This window comes from Panthera uncia (genome assembly GCF_023721935.1).
Source record: "Panthera uncia isolate 11264 chromosome B2 unlocalized genomic scaffold, Puncia_PCG_1.0 HiC_scaffold_24, whole genome shotgun sequence".
Classification (NCBI taxonomy): Eukaryota; Metazoa; Chordata; class Mammalia; order Carnivora; family Felidae; genus Panthera; species Panthera uncia.
Genome location: NW_026057580.1, coordinates 107,744,681 through 107,762,288, shown reverse-complemented (window position 1 = coordinate 107,762,288; position 17,608 = coordinate 107,744,681). Strand labels below are relative to the sequence as shown.

The following is a 17,608-nucleotide window of genomic DNA, read 5'->3' as shown; positions in this document are numbered from 1 at the left end:
ATCTCAATAAAATTGGGGGACAAAAGAGATCTGAACAGTTTTGGGGTTTCGTTTTGTTAGGTTTGGGTCTGCTGTTTTAAATGTATGGATAAGGACCCTTTGCTTCCCTATACTAGGGCTGCAATGGGTCGTTCTTCCGGGAGCCCCATTCTCTCAGGAGCAGCCGCAGAACAAGGGGGATCACGCCCCCACGCCCCAGAGGCTCCCCAGAGCGCCTCCTTCTGAAAGCGGTTCTGCGATGACCCTTCCAACCCGGACACAGTGCAGTACTTTTTCGGCAGAAAGGTGTCGGGCCGGCTTCCTCCCGGCTTTGGATGAATAAAATCTGATCCCCTGGGTGTGACACTTTGAGGTTTACTTTGCTCTTATCTGGAGACGTGGCTCCCTGAGGCTTTTCAATTTCACCCTAGGATTTGGGTCTTAAAAGGAAAAAAATCACAGTGGGATAAGCACATCGCAGCGTCCAGAACTGTTGGGAATGATGAGGGCGATTTCGTAGCTACTCCATGAGCCATCAGGAGGCCTGCACGCGGCAGGGGCCAAGCTTGGCCTGGGCTCTCCTGGCTCCGTCCGCGGCCAAGACCCCTCACGCAGGGACTGCCAGGACCGCAGACTGGTTCGTCACAGGCATCTAGTTGTACTACTCGGGCCCCCAAATACTTTCAGCCTAAGAAAAAGGGCTGAAAAGTGCTGTATAATTTGGAGTAATATTTCACAGGGAAATATTAAAGGCAAGTGACCACATTTGCAGTATGCACTTTCCATCCTTGGTTAAGGAGCATAAGGACATTACCTTGCGGGGGAAGATCTGTAACGGACTTAGCACGCAGACCTCAAAGGAAAGATCCCTCGTGCTGTCTAACTGGTCCTGTGACGACACGTGGTGGGTCTGGCGGATCCCTAGCTGCCACCGCGTCCTCTCCCTGCACCACACAGAACAGCTGAGACCCAGCCATCGCTGTGGACCGGATCTGGTCTGGATGACGGGCACAGGGTTTCGCTATGCCAGCATACTAAGCAGAAGAATTAGATTCCTGCTACTTCTATCGCCCTTCAAAAAGAATGTTGGAAAAAACAAAAAGACAAGCTTCAGACTCTGGGCAAATGGCCAGTTATCAAGGGTAGCCTCGCCCTGGGAAGGTGTGGTCAGCATGGTGTGTGTTCTCATGCTGTGCACGGAAAACCTCCCGCTCGTCCTTCTGGAAGCTTCACCGGGTCTGCACGACTCAGTGATCCGAGTGCAACTATGGTGTCGGCTGTCACATCCTAGCTAATTGTCAGAAAGTTCCCCTTAGTTTAAAACAAAACAAAAAAAAGGAACAGCTAAAAACCGTACAAAGGACTTCTTCTCAATTTACTCTGCACTTCGTTAAGGTCCCTAACTTACAGAAAGATCTAATAACACCCCCAAATGGTCTCGGCAGCGGGAATCCAGAAGCAAAGGGATAAATGGCTTCCCCGGAAGGCGAACTGGCTGAGACGGGCTTCACCCCACAGGGAGCAAGGGTGAGCCCAAGGCCCGCAGGAGCAGCCGCAGACACCCTCCAGCGCCCCCTCAGGGCCAGGTCAGACTACGGGGTGGGAGCTAAGATGCATTCAAGGTGATCCAATTTCTATATGGGGGGCCTCTCCTCTTAGTGATACAATTCCTAAACAGAAAACTCTAGGGGCGCCTGGGTGGCTCAGTCCGTTAAGCATCCGACTTCTGACTTCGGCTCAGGTCATGACCTCACAGGTCGTGAGTTCGAGTCCCGTGACAGGCTCTGTGCAGACAGCTCAGAGCCTGGGGCCTGCTTCAGGTTCTGTGTCTCCCTCTCTCCCTGCCCCTCCGTCGCTCATGCGCGTGTGCTCTCACTCACACTTTCTCTCAGACGTTAAAAAAAAAAAAAAAACAACCTCTAGAAAAAAACAGCCTGAGGTTTTTAGATTTATCAAGATGGTACAAAAAGGATGAGGAATCACTCACACTGTTTTCTAGACCACAGGGTTCTCTTTCCAAAGGCAGAAGGAACGTACACTGTAAAACTCAACGTGAGCTTATGTCACAGGAGAGCCCTTACCTTACACGGAAATGTAAAGATGAACCTAATAAACGAGGGCACAGAAATGCACCGAGGTAGCACACGACAATCACCAGTGACGGGACAGACGAGTGCCTGCTGACTGCAGGTGGCCACGATTTAGTGCAAAGGGCAGAAAGCAGGCCTGCATTTTGGAAAGTAGCTCCTCATGGAGATTACTACGAACATACGTGCATAGATTTCCTAAAAATGGAATGATATATATCACAAATGCAGTGTTAACCAAGATATTTTTATCCTTTGGCTCATTTCAATTTTCCCTTTTACAGTGGTTTAATTTTTTAAGTATTTTTAATGAATGGACTCCTTTCCTGTCACTTTAAAAAACTGATCTGCGGTTGCAAAGGCTCGGAGGGTTCTGTTTCTTTGGACACGGTGATGAACAGACGACACAGTCACTCCGCTCGCAGGGGCCCAAGGCTGGCTGGGCGCGCTCTGAGCGAGCAATGCGCAATGACTGGTGCCCAAAGAGTAGGTCCTGCGGAGACAGAACAGAGACCTGCCCGGGTCGGAGCGAACCCTGACCCCACGCGCTCACGGACAAACAAGTTCTCTGAACCACACCAAGTTTGGGGCCAGAAGGAGCACGGAGCGCGCCAGCAACTGCAGGCCAGTACAGCATGGCCAGACGGTCACGGCCAGGCAGGGGGCTGGACCTCAGGGGCGGGCAGGGTGACGTGCCGTGACACAGTGGCAATCCCTGCCACCTTACAGGGGATGGCAAGGTAGCGGTCGTGGTGGCACTGAAGACTGGGGAGCGTGCACCCCCGCGGGGCAGCCCATCACCCCCGTGCCCCTTTGCATCACCCCGCTGTACGGGCAAAGCTCAGGCCAAGGGCCTCAGAGCATGCGCTGGACCGAGATTTCCAGAACAGTTACTCTGCCCAAGACTGGAGGCTTAAGCACACAGGCTCTGGAGATGCAACCCCGGCCAGGGTGGCTCCCAGCTGTGTGGCCGTGACTGATCCCCCCTGGACTCAGGGTACTCGCCTGGAAAGCAGGGATCACATGTCATAGGGTCCTGGTGACCAGTCAATGAGGTAAAGCGTAAAAATACTTAGCACAGTACGAGGGATAAAGACCAGGGTTCAATAAAAGTGAACATCTGCACAGGGAGTTGAACTGGCCAAGTTTTGCTATTGTCAGGAGTACAGAAGAATACACGTCCTCTGAATCCCCTGAAGGAAGGGCCACAAAAACCACACTTCACGACGGCAGCACTGTCTTGTGGAGCCTCTGCCAGACACGCTCTGCTCTAGGTGCTGAGGGTGCAGCCCTGACCCCCCAACATGAAAGCCTGGACCTTCCTGAGGAGGAGGAGGAGGAGGAGGAGGAGGAGGAGGAGGAGTCGTCGTCGTCGCCGGGGGAAGGGCAGAGAGAGGCGTGAGGATCATGGAGGAGGAAAGAGGGAGGCAGGAGACACACAGCATTTCCCACCTACGGAAGGGCTCCGGGAAACCAAACAGGGCCACCCAGACGGCCCGGCAGGGCCTGCAGCTTCCACAGCCGGTGGAGGAGAAGCCAAGTTTGTGCAAACATCCCAGGACAGGCGGGCGGCACATCTGTGTGACACGTGCGCGCACCAAGAGTAGAAACCCAGTGCGGGCGGCACTCGTGAGGGCAGAGCCCACGGAGAGACTGGGGCTCCCAGGCAGTGGCTTCCAGGGGACAGAACCCTGCCCCTGAGACACTGCTGCCTTCTGCTCCGTTTCCTCATTTAACAGGAATGAGTACGATGTGCGGTCTCTGCCAAGGACGTCTCAAGGGCTAGGGCAGCACCCCTACACCACCGGGCACCCGCTGCACATAAACTCCGGGGCATGTCAATATCACCCATAAGCAGTTTACACAGAACGGCTCATCCGATCTAATATATCCTGGCCGGGCACTGCGTTTTCGCTTTCCCAGTTTTCACCCAGAAAGCAAGCTATGGCCTACGTCCGATGTACAGTTAAAACTGCTCATCAAGGCAGATGCATGTGGGCCAGGACTTCTTGACTTCTGAATGCAAAAATACGGAGCCGGTGGGGGCGCCTGGGTGGCTCAGTCAGTTGGGTGTCTGACTTCGGCTCATGTCATGATCTCGCGGTTCGTTGAGTTCGAGCCCCACATCAGGCTCTGTGCTGACAGTTCAGAGCCTGGAGCCTGCTTCAGATTCTGTCTGTCTCTCTCTCTCTACCCCATACCTCCTCACATTCTGTCTCTGTCTCTCTCTCAAAAATAAACATTAAAAAAATTAATTAAAAAGTTTTAATTAAATTTAAAATTTAATTTTTTTTATTTTATTTAAAAAATAAAAGAGACTTCAATAACCCCATTCCAAACAGACAGGTGAAGGAAGGGTGGATGGATCATCAGAACAAAGGTCAGCAAACTAAGGCCATTGGGCCAACCTAGCCCTCCATCCACTGCTGTAGATCAAGTTTTATTAGCACTCAGCCACGTTCATTCACCTGTCCATCATCTATGGCTGCTTCTACCCTGAAATGCCTCAGATATTTACTATCTGACCCTTCACCGGGAAAGTTTGCCAACTCCTGATATAGAGAGATGCACCCAGATCAAAAGATTCTTCTGAAATCAGCCTTAATTGAAACTCAACATACCCTATAAAACTATTCTGAAAATTTTTAGTGAGTCAAGTATAAATTTAAAAAATGACTTCGATGTTATTTTTGAACAGTACATGACATCTTAATTCACGTGCAACATAAACCCTCTTACATCCTATGCTTTCAACTGTGTTCCAAAACACAACAAAACACCTGCATGGTCTCCTGGCTCAGGTGCAGGGCTCTGAAAAAGGACTCAAATTATCTTACTGGTTTTTGCTTTATTTTGTGTTGCTTTTCGATGGCTGAGATGTTTTCCTGTTTGCCTTTCCTGTGACTTGGGGCATTTAGACCTGAATTTAAATTCTTTCTGTGACTGTATCATTTAACATTATTTCTAAATATGTTTATCTGGTTAAAGAAGTCTCTAAACCAATGCCTTTCAGCGAATTTTTTTTTTTTTTTTTTTTTGGAAAATACATACTTAACGAGGAGTTGTTTCCTACCAATACTGCCCTCACCCACATTCCCACCCAGAAGTACTGATTTCTGGCTCAGTTCCACTTCTAGTCTCTTCCTTCAGTATTCTGTCACAGCCTACTTTCATTCTGGCAATCACATAAATTAGTTTAAACTTGTGTATCTACCCTAACTCTTCCTTCAGCGGTTAAGGTCTTCACCGAACATTCTAGTCGGTTTCTGTGTTTCCTGCCTGTTTTCCCAAACACAACATTTCCATTCGAGAGCTAGGTCTCTGACTTTATTCTTGGCAACTGATAATATATTATTGAAGCAGTTTTTGCAGGAAAGGTCTTTAAGTGTTACATATTCTGAGGATTTCCCGAGTAGAGATTTTTTTTCTCTATCACTGGATTTGAAGGAAAAAAAAAATGCATCAGTATAAACGCCAATTGTAATCACAGTCTTGACCAACTAAAGCTTTGATAAATTCGTCAGCTGCCAATTTTCCAGGCAAGTCAAGTCTACATGATAAATGAAAGAGGACAATGCAGCTGAATCCTGAGAGAGGGACATCGCACACATTTGGGGTTGACGGTTTAGGCTGGTGTCTGGCTTTGCCGGGGACAGTTCTTGCCCAGCAACCTAAGACCAGACTCTCCCCCAGCTGAGGCCTCTCCCCTCTTCTGGGGTTCCCTAAAAAAGTTATTTTCTTTCCGGTTGCCATCTACGTGGGTTCCTGGTTGCCTAACCTAGAAGAAGAAGTAGGGTAGCACCTGGTTCCTAGCTGCCGACCAGGCCCTCAGCTGTGCAAGCAGTTCTAAGGGGCTCAGTAAACTGTAACGTGGTTGCACCCACTCCGGCACATTCCTTGAGCACCTTGGCTTCTGGACCACCTTAGGGTTGCATCCCCAAGTTGTATCATCTGGTTGGCTTGCTCTATCTTCTTTTGGACCATTAGCCTCGGGTCTGCCTACTTTCAGAGGCCCGTGTCCACAAGGGTGTGGGGGGGGGGGGGGGGGGTTGCAGGGGGCTTCACGGCAACGCAGACGATCAGAGCCGACGGTAAGTAGTCCCCCTAATGCTCTTTTACTTAGCACCCCTTGCAGTTTACAAAACCATTTCTCACGCATGGCTCCTTGTTAATTTCGCCTCCTCGAAACTGTCACGGAAGATCTAGTCTTGTTCTTTTTAACAAATGAGGATATAGGGACTCGGGGGGGGAGGCAACTTCCAGGAAGCCCACCCACCAGCAAGTGAGGGAGGCCGCAGTACGCGGGTCCCATGGCCGTTCCACTTCCCGCCTGGCCCAGCCATAGCAAATGAGGACGCGAACATCAACTTTCTATCCCACCTTAGCACAGCAACAGATGAAATCCTTCTCGTGAATCTCATCTCTGAGATACCCCGCTCTCCAAATGTAAACTGCAAATATGCTGTCTGGGATAGCCTTGGCCATGGGGACAGAGTCCACGACAGGCGATAGCAATAACACTCAGCCACTGAGTGAAGGGCGCACCAAACAGCCAGCGTGCTTGCTGCTGCCCTGGAACACTCTCTCTTTCTGGGACAGGCAGAAGGGAGTATGTGCGCTGGCTTGGCAGAACGAAGGGGGCTACTGCCTGCGGGAATTTGATACAGACAAATTGTGAATTCTTAAAAAGCTTTCTGGTGCACTAAAACTTCACCAACTACGATCTCTTACTGCACAGCAAACCAGGCGGCTGCCTGGACTGAGCGACATCGCACGACCCCTACCACAGCTTCAGGAGGAAAGCAGCCAGCCCTTGTCACGCGCTCCAGCGGCTGGTGCCTTTGTGACCCTTTAACAGCGACACGGACCTCTACCGACTGCTGTTTCAGCAGGTTGCATGGGTCAAGGATGACCCTTAGTCACTTATGAAGAATGGTGTGGGGCGTAGGGAGGGAGGGTCCAGGCATCATGACTTACCTGAAACCCACCACATAAATCCCTTTGGTGCTTACGAAGGCCTGGATTTTCAGTTCTAATACTTGGCTGAAAATAATACTTGGAATCTGGTTTCTAAAACAAGTGTAGCTTTTGGAAGAAAAATCGTAAAAAATATAAAAGGTAAATTACCTGTTAATACACTGACCACCTTTCTCAGGCATGGATATTGCCAAATGCTACGTGCCCTGAGTGAGCACAGACACAACCCACTTGCCACCCCCCCTTTTTTTTTTTTTGCTAGATGTAATAAGCAGCCTTATAATCAAGTCCGTCACATTACTCTGGATTGTATCTTATTGACAGGGCCTCAAATGAATCATCTCATATGGAACACTGTCTGCCTCATGCACATTTATCTGAGACCTTACCATCAACCAATCTCTAAACTCTAACACTGAATAAATAATAGAAATGAGGTAATAAAATTCAAACTAACACAACAATTACTTTTGATAAACAGTTTGGCAAATTTTAATTTTTTTAATGTTTATTTATCTCTGAGAGAGAGAGGGAGGGAGGGAGGGAGGGAGGGAACATGTGCAAGCCAGAGTGTGAGCAGGGGAGGGACAGAGAGAGGGAGACACAGAATCCGAAGCAGGCTCCAGGCTCCGAGCTGTCAGCACAGAGCCGGACATGGGGCTTGAACCCACAAACTGCAAGATCGTGACCTGAGCCCAACCAACTGAGCCACCAGGTGCCCTGACAGTTCTGCAATTTGATCAAACTTCTAGAAAATGCAAGTCAATCAATCCTAAGTAACCAGAGCCCTGTCCCCCTGGGCGAGACGCCAAGCTGATGGCCTAAGGAAATGTACACGGACAGGCAGGAGCCCAAGCAAAACCAGAAGATGCCAGAGATAACGTGACCATGACAGAATATAAATTGAAAACTTTTTTTTTAAAGCCTCAGACACAGAAAATTGATTTTAAATCTCACCTGAGATTATTGGTTTGATAATCATCTCTCCATTTTGGAAACTAATCCATAAAATCATGTGTTCAAGATCTCGCCAGGCAACTCAGAGGTGAGCGAGGACAGCCTGTCCCACCCTGGTGCCTGGAACAGCAGGCTGATGCTAGTCTTCTCATCTGACCACCCCTTGTGCCAGAGCAGAATGAACCGTGAAGGAACTGGATTCTAGAAAATCCCAAACCCAACTCGAGGTAGCAAGGCGGCAGGACTCGAGTGACACCACGCTTGTGGTTTCCGAGCGGTTGGCGCTGGAACCCCCAGCCGCTGCAAATGCCAGGCCAGGACCTTCTAAGCTACTGCACATCTAAGAGCTTCCTCATCTGACATCTGTGTTCTGAAAACACAAGAGAACTTAGATGGCAGGAAAAAAAAAAAAAAATCAGTATGAAGGACGGTGAGTCATGGAGGAGGAGGGATGCATTCATTGGAGGCTGAATAAACAAAAAAGGGAGAAGGAGGCGTGACAACAAACAGAAGAATGGAGAGGACAAAAGACAGATCGGGGGCGCCTTGAAAACCACGCCTTCGGTTTTCTCCTGTCTCCCACATTAGTGACGAATATATTTTGTTGCCTGGTCCTTCGTGTTATTATCAAGAATAGCAGGAGACTGATCTGCGAAATAAATAATCCAAGCTTTCCTCTGGGCAGTTAGAGGCCGTTGAGGGGGTGAAGTGTTCCCAGCAGGGTCCCCCAAAACCTCTCCCCCCTCAGCGCCTCGCCCCTACCACAGTGGGACTAAGTCATCTCTGAGCTGACACTACAGAGGAAATTGCAAAATGACTCACAACTTCTCAGAACTTTTCCAACAAGCAAAAGCAGCTACCGTGTGGGGCTGGGACATTATCAAAAGGTGAGAATCTGCTGTAAGTAACAAAGGCGCGAAAAGAAAGCACAGAGACTCAGACACATTTGCGTTCGTGTAGCACAAGCGAGGTCCTCACCGGACTACAGCGTCTCACACACAAGACACATAACGAAAGCATAACAGGACGTCTCAGGCCTCTCACCAATGACTGACATGTGGGAATGCCTTTCTGGAGGAGATCCCAACAAATGATTAAACAAGTAGGTGACGTTATGCCAACCCCCATTCTTGGTAAATACTGAAGGTAAGACAGGTAAGCCTCGTGGTGCCCCAAGACTGGGCAGCCAAAATTAGATAACTGTGGCTCTTATTCCTTCCAAAGACAAGGAAAGCGGTGAGCAGCATGCCTTCACAGGCTGGCTGACGTGATGGGGTCAAGGTGAAGTTCCTTCGGTGCCCTTGGGGAAACCACGGGATCCTCTGCTGTCTGATCATGCCCTGAACTAGGCATGTAACCACCCCTCTGGTCCCACAGACAGCTGTTGATTTTTTACTAAAGCGAGTTCCACAAAATGTTGGGTTGGGGGTCAAGATCTAAATTTATGCCTCCCCCCACAAAAAAAAATCACATTTTTTCACTAATTACAAAAAACGAACTCCTGAAATGTTAGAACACCAGCACATAATGTTGCGATTGGTATTCACCACTGTAGGGATGTCTAACCAGCACATTCAATGCCCTCCTTGGTCTCAGCCTCACAGTTTTTGCCACCTGGGGTGGGGTGGTTGTTATGTAATGTTCCTCAAGGTCTCTCAGCACAGAGATAACGAGGCATTAATATTGCCAAGCCTGCCTCACCAACCAGACCTGAAGATAAAGACAGAGTTCAAAATGCCACTTGACTAAAGAAACACAGTGCTTCTCATTCTGTAACTACCTGATAATTAAGTCTGTAATGTTAATGATGTTGAGTCAAGACAGAAGCTACATTACTCAGAGGCTCACCGAAGTCAGAATCATGAACCTAGAGCCCACAGAGTCCTAAGGGGGGAAATCTGTGGACGAGAGTCGTAAGATGAGCGAACTCCCCAGAAGTGCACACGGGCGGCTTCTCAAGGACATGAGCGATTTCCTGAGGGTCCATCACTTTTGTCAGCTGCTCAACGATCCGCCCCAAGTAATTTTTCTCAACCAGGTTAAGAGAGGAAAAGCGTAGCGTGGACGTGGGAATAAAGCCCCTAACCATCCTCAACTTTACTTTCCGTTACTTTAAACCTCCAGACATCTTACAGGTTTTAACTTGAGTTACTGTGAAAAGGACAATGTAATTAACCAGTGTTAATTCTAACTGGGTTCTTCCAGAATCTATTTTTCTTTTAAGCGTCTCTCTGTGTTGAGGAGGAGAAAAGGCTGTATCAAGCAAAAGACTGCTTCAGATCAGGTGCTGAGGCAGACAGACAGACAGAGCCAGGATGGGCCTCCACAGCTGATAGACCTACCCGCCAGGACACAGATGTAAGGAGTCTGATGACCTCTCCAAGGAAAAAGGATTGCCACGTGAGACTTGGGGCCAACCCCACGTGCTCTTCTTCTGAGACCAGCCAAGTCCAGAGGGCCTCCCCTGAGAACATGCAGGAGTCTGCAAATGGTGTTGATTGAAAGCAGGTTTGGCCTGAGACTCTCTGCTCAGACTCCCTGCTTTCTTCTCCTCCAAAATGGGGGATAAAGGGCGCCTGGGTGGCTCAGCAGTCAAGCGTCTGATTCTTGATTTTGGCTCAGGTCATGATCTCACAGTTCGTGAGTTTGAGCCCTGCATCAGGGTCTGTGCTGACAATGTGGAGCCTGCTGGGGATTCTTTCTCCCTCTCTCTCTCTGCCCCTACCCTGCATGCTTGCTCACTCTCTCTCTCTCAAAACAAATAAACAAACTTAAAAAGGGGGGAGATTATTCTGAAATTATTCTGTCTCCAATCCAGGAAGCCTAGAAAGAAAAGAAAGATGGAGAAACGGACGGCTGAACACCACGGAGGCAGAGGATGAAGGCAAAGGAACGGGACAACCTGTCCTCCGTGACCATATCCAAGAGCGTATGACCTGCTCTGCAACCACCATGGGCCACAGGGAACCTGCCACCCACCGCAGTCCTGGCAGGCCAGGCCCAAGGGGAGGTTCCCAGGAGCACGGCTGCGGGTCCCTTTCCGCCACCCAAGATACAGGGAAGCAGGCTGGCTGCTCTTTGGACATGGGCCTTTGCTTGCCTCGGAAAGGTCGAACACACCCTCTTACGGTCTCCTCTCGGAGAGGATGGGGGCAAACTCCCAGCCCCCGCTGTTTAAGGAGAGGAAGGGCAGGGAGAGGTCTGCACCAGAAACCAACGTGGCGAGCCAGGGTCATGTCTGCAGCACGCAAGCCCACGAGGGGGCCTGCGGCTCTGGGGAGTCTCGAGGCACCTTCCTGTGAGTCACGGACCCGGCAGCGTGAGGAAGGGGTGTAATTATCACTTCAGCACTGGGGCTGCTTCCGCAGCCAGTTCATTCCAGAGCCACTTCTACCCGACCAGCCCACCCGCCCGCGGGCTGATTCTCACTGCGGCGCGGGCATGGCCTCCTAGCAACTTCCTCCTCCTTCCTCCCTCCCTGTGCGACTCCCAGGGTGACTCCCCGGGACAAAGCTTTCTTGTTCCCATAAGACCAGGAGGAAAGGTGAAGTCAGGAGGAGAATGAGGAAGCAGGGGCCTGAGAGAGGCAGGAAGGAAAGGGCTGGGGGTGGGAGGTGGTAAACAGGAAGAGGAAGGAAGGAAGAGTCTGGAAGTGAAACCGGTCACATTAACGAGAAGGGAGGGGGAAGACAGGGACTAAACAGCCTCACTGGAGTCAGGTGCCGTTGTGCCCACAGCACAGATGCCGGGACAGAAGAGCAAGAGGGGCGTGGCCAGCCCCAGGCCAACCTCCAGAGAGAGCTAACATCCTACAGCCTGGCTTCCAGACCAGCTTCCTGGGTTCCACACAGCCTGCTGCCGGAACGAACGTACTCTAGGCCAACACAGGGCACGCAAGTGTGGCTCCCTGTGGCCCCCACACCCCGGCCAAGCCTCACCCGACAGGCAGCCTTGGCCCCTGAGCTTCCAGAGTCTCCCTGGCCAAGGCCCAGACAGCCGAGTGCTCATTGGACGCCACCATGTTGCTGGCTCCAGTGAGCCCACAGCTCTGCCAATGGCAACGGCCGCCTTCCCACTTCCCAGTTTGCTGGCTGGTGCCCAGCGACACACTGGCCCAGCACAAACCCCTTTAGGACCCACCCACCGCCTCCCCCCGCCATGATGGCAGCTGGCAGCTTGTGGCAGAGAGTGGGGAGAAGTCAACACCAGCAAGATTTCTTCCCACTGCCTACTTGTTGACCCCACTGTTTGTCCTGTGACCCCCTGGACGAGCTCTCCCGGCCCCAACTGCCTGCCATGAAGCCACTGGGTCAGAGGGTTCACTTCTGGTTCTCGGTGCCACCCCACTTCCGGCTGCCGGCCTCCCACTGTCAGCCTCCCTGCACCCTGAGCTGGGACTGGATTTTCTTTCTTTCTTCCTCTCCCTCTCTCCCTCTCTCCCCTCTCTCTCTCTTTCTCTCTCTCGCATCCAACACTGAGGGTGACATCTCTAACGGCTGAAAAGAGCACATAAGTGATCCCTGGCAACAAAGACGACAGGGCTCTTGTGTGTTTCATGCGGCAGGGATGTCCCTTCCCGCCACACCCAGGGAAAGAGTTGGCATCTTCATGACGTACCAGCCCTAATGATCAGAACAGACCAAGAGCAGGGTGCTAATACCCTGGAGCTAGAAAGATAGTCAACCAAAAAAAGCCAATGGGCGCTAGAGAGATCAAATGGCCTTTGAGACTCCCAAGAAAACTAAGCATAGTTGCTTCCAACAAATCCACCAAGTTGCCAAGTCCCGGCCAAACGGATGTATGGTGTCAGAAACGCAGAACAGTGTGTTTGAGAGCTGGGCAGAAAACTCAGCTCAACTTGACCCTTTTTAGCCTGTACCCTTGGCACCGCTCTATGCCCTGAAGAGACACCTCTCCTCCAAAAGGCCCGAGTTTGTAAGACCTCCTGGACAGGCCGTGCCTCGGGCTTCACTTAGCCTCGCGGTATTCACGGCCCACTCCCGCTGAAGAGAAAGGCAGACCTAATATATACTATTTTGTTGAATCATTTGAAGCCTAGCACTCTGAGTAAGAAACGCCAGCTCAAAGGTGGGCGGGCTTTGTCTTTGTGCAAGTGACAGACAGCTAAGAGGACCCAGCTGCCAAGCCCTCAGTTTCCAATTCTTTTCTATCTCCTAGCACAGCTCAATGGGATGTGACCACCCGACACTCGCTTCGGGAAGTCCGGGTAGCAGCTGAGATGGGCAAGTGGCGTGTGAGGCGCACAGAATGAGAGAGCATTCCGAACCCCGTACGTGCCTGAGACACAGCAGGAAGGACCCCTTAGCCTAACAATCTCTCACACGTGTGCCGTGATGGTGCAGAATCCACTCAACAACACAGGGCTGGTGGCATTGTTATTTTTGCCCACGAGTGAGGACACAGAGGCAGAGAACGGTTGGGTCCCTTGCCCCGGGTCATGCAGCGGTACAGCCTGGTGGACCGGAATGTAGAGTCAGGTTTCCAACCATCAGGTCTGGTACCACTGCCTGCCTGGATTTATTCTCTGTGCAAGATGATCGTCTCCCCACTGGAGACCGTCAGACCCCAAGTCATTTTCGGGGACGATGGGCCTTGCTTGGAAGATGCTATCGTTCTGTTCGTTCATACGGGGATTATGTCAGGTAACGTGCATTTAGAAAGAGGTACGTTCAGTTCTTTAAAAAAGGTGATGATCATCCTAATCCACTGAATAGCCACCATGTAGAAAGACCACAACTTATAAATAAATTATACTTTAATTTCACTTTTTAACTAAAACATCTCTTGAAATAATGCAAGAGACTCAAAGGAAAGTAAGAAAGATGTACAACTCGAGAGTGCTAGAAAACAAATCATGTGTTGTCCAATAACCTTTTCTGCTAGCCTCTCAGATAGGCAAGCTCCTAAAAGGAATTCATGCAAAAAACTCAAAAGGTTAAGCTAAGTGGGTGAGCAGGCCTTAAATATTAAATGCAAATTATGTTCCTGCTGCGTTGTGAAACCTAACCATTAGTGCATGTCCCTTTTTTCCCACCTTGCACAAATGAAAGGACACAACAGACCTTGAGCATTATTAAATTGCAAAGAGGACAACACAGTCGTCACGCTGTGTATCTGCAGATTCCCAAATGCTCTCTGTTCTATCAACACAACGCCTACGAACTGCAAAAATAATCACTGTCAAAGCTGCACTAGGTGATTACATAAAATTCTTCTAAAAGGCTGGGGAAAAAAATATATTTAATCAGGAATAACTAAAGTCAAAACTCCGCTTACCTCACAGAAAATGGTTTCAGTTTTGTGGATTTTCTTGTACAGCGTGAAGTCCAATACGAGCAGTGTGCTTTGCTCCAAGGAAATCTCACAAAGCATAAAATTATTTACCGTCCTTAAATTATTCCTGTCTCTTGTCAGGCGGATTTTACAGAGCAAATATGTGGAATTTCCGGGCTTTCTGACATGATTCAAAAGGACAAAACTACTTCGGATATCCACTGAAAAACCCTTGCCACATAGGAACGAGAAGGGAAAAGTCGACGATGCCACGGAAACCCTAGAACCCTAAAGAAATTTCCGCATCCTTAGCTGTAAAGAGTGTTTCAAGATTACAGTCAGGATCCCTTCTGGAAAGAAAGGCATGTCTGCTCATCCGCCTACCAATCTATAGACATGTTAGACTAAAATCAACTTTCAAGACAGAGAAAAAGGAAAGCATGCAAGCGAGCCCACACTTGGATCAGAATCCACCCCCTGAGATCAAAGCCCTCGCTTACTTACACGCTGTGCATCGGAAGGAAAAGTTCAAAGAAACCTGCTCCCTCTGGGAGAAGCGATTGCATCTACGGTCTGCCTGCCGTTGGGAAATGAGGAAGAGGCACGTTCTCTCCCTCTGCTCTCTCCCTCCCAAACTGTTGTTCCAAGTCACATTCGCAAGGACGTCCTAGCGCCACCAAGCTCTTCCTCCAAGGCAGCGCTGCCGGCTGGGGAAGCTCACCCCCCTTCTTCTAGATTCCCACCCCGTGCCCAGCCTGCAGGCTCTGGGCAGACGCCGGGTTAGGGCACACTCAGAGCCCACGGAGCCGCAAAGTACCACAGTTTCAGAGTCAGCTCAGAGAGAGGGAAACGGAACACAGGCAGTATTTCTGCAGGGACTGCTTAACACACCTCAAGCTCCCAGAACAACCCAGAAACTCTCTCAACCCCCTCACCCAAAGAGAAACTGTTTATTCCTTTCAAAATCCAAACTATTACAATAGTGCAGGCTAATTGCTAACAATGCTAGGGGGGAAAAAAAGGAGCCCCCACACGGGAGAGGTTGACAAGGGCACACAAAGAGCTGTGACAGTAATAGGCACCCTTGAAGAGAAAGAAGGCAATCAATTATGAACCATTTGTAGAAATTGTGGGGCTGTCAAAAGCCCCACTTACAGCTGTGCTTCATCAAGCCAGGCTGCACTTGCTTTTCAAGGGAAATTATTCCTTATTTCAAGGTCTAGAATAGTATTAGTAAAATATCCCAAACAACTCGGGTTCAACCAGGGTCTAATCTGAAAAGAAGTTAATGACCCCTGAGAAGACTCGAGGGGCCAGAGCGGGAAGCCAGGGAGACAGAGGCCGGTCTCCTCTCTGGAGATCGACCACCTCCCGTGGGCACTCGTGGGACAGGCCTGGGCCACACCCAAAAGATCCACACCCAATGTGTGGACACACATCGCAGAACTCTACAACCACCACTGGAAAACAGAAAAAGACTGCTTTCAGACATAACCTGATGTTCCCAGGGGGCTGAAAATATGAATACAGAAGACGGTGTCTTTTAGTTCTCAAATTCAAAACTTTCTTTTCACTAATACACATCACAATGGTTACTTTTGATGGTCACCCGAGGGACAAAGAACATGTGAACTAAGGAACTGCCAGGCATTTCACTAGGACTGTTGAGAAATGTACTGAAATCCATCGTGACAGACCGGTAGAGGGGCTTCAGATCTGACAAAGGAAAGACGATGGTTACTCCAGGCTTGAAAGCCATTGACAGCAAGGCTCCCCACGATCATATTCTTTCGATATTGTTTTCTTCTGCGTTCTTCGCTCTCTCCTTTAACCACGTTAGCAATGACAACCAAGCTCAGATAGCTCCAGTTTCAAGCTGAACCACAGCTTTCCTCCTTTTCCTAAAATTTCTACCTAACGTGCCGATGTTCGTTTGGTAAATGCTCTGTTTAGCTGTGACCGGCGTTGTTAACTGACAGAGTTGGGAATAGCCTCCACGCGGGTAACTTTTGCGTATTTATGTTATGGAATCTTAAAATAAAATTTGAAAAAAGAACTTAATTTCCTTCTTAAGAACTTGAATATGGAACTCAAGTAGACTGCGACAGAGAGGAAATCATTATCCCTCGTGGTGTTAAGTGATTTCCCCCAAGCTGCCACACTGTGCCAGCACCCCTCAGGCACACTTACCTTAAATAGACGGCCTGGCTTCTAAAGCGTTTCAGAAATATTTGGGGTGTGTGTGTGTGTGTGTGTGTGTGTGTGTGTGTGTGTGTGTTTATTTACAAATTTTAGCCAAAGCGATCAAAACGCTTCCAGTTGGTGCTCTGGGGGGCATTACTTAAAAAAAATAATAACTTAGCTATAATTTCGGGTTCCCAAAAGTAAATAACTCACTAGAGACAGAACAGAGACCTAAGACTAAAAATGTGGACAATTTCAGGCTAGAAGAAACTGCATCCTGGAGGCACAGCCAGACCAGAACAGGCACCTGAGGGTTTTATGGGAGGAATCGGAAAGAAGAGAGACTTCAAAGGAGGTGAATCAGGAATGGGGGCCCAGTGCAAGGAGGGTGAGAGGAAGAAGAGGCGGGAGGTGAGAGCCCATCACCTGAAGCGGGCAGGCTCCAACCCGACCCCCTTTTCCACAGTGACCATCACCAAAGGGTGTGCCACATGGCTGTTCCCCAAAGGGATTGGCCCTAGTAGTAGTAGTCTAACTGAGCAGACCGTACGTAAGTTTTATTTTAATACTTGCCATAGCTTATATAGCTCCATTCTTATTTCACACGTAAGACAAAAGCAAGAATTTGAAAAGAGGGTTATGTCAAAATCAACTAAAACTGGACTACGTATTAAAACAGATCATGTCAATTGGACCATATTTGAAAGGAGGTCTATGAACAATTGAAAACGTAGGAGGGGCGCCTGGGTGGCTCGGCTGGTTAAGCATCCCACTCTTGATTTCTACTCAGGTCATGATCCCAGGGTTGTGAGACTGAGCCTCAGCATACAGCCTACTTAAGGTTCTGTCTCTCCCTCTTCCTCTGCTCCTCCCCTGTGCACACGTGCGCTCTCGCTCTCTCTCTCTCTCTCTCACACACACACACACACACACACACACACAAATGTAGGAAAGGCATGGAATATGACAAGTGTCAGCGAGGATACAGAGAAATTAGAACCCTCATGCATGGTGCCCGTCAGTGTCACGGAAAATGGTGCAGCCCTGAAGAACACAGGTGGGCTGTTCCCCAAAAGGCTAAACAGAATGACCAGGCGACCTAGCAATTCCACTCCTAGATGTATATCCAA

At 49.5% G+C, this 17,608-nt stretch overlaps 1 protein-coding gene across 6 annotated transcripts in view; it reads right to left on the bottom strand.

Annotated features, from left to right (window-relative positions):
* The window catches only part of TIAM2 (TIAM Rac1 associated GEF 2), a 137,030-nt gene that overhangs the window by 20,874 nt on the left and 98,548 nt on the right, over positions 1-17,608 (bottom strand). The window contains exon 1 of one of the 6 annotated variants that reach the window (XM_049653118.1): positions 8,001-10,698. The exons of the other annotated variants lie outside the window; for them this stretch is intronic. The gene's annotated coding sequence lies outside the window, so the exon portion shown is untranslated. Of the gene's footprint in view, positions 1-8,000; positions 10,699-17,608 lie in introns of those variants that run through there. 6 annotated transcript variants of the gene reach the window in all.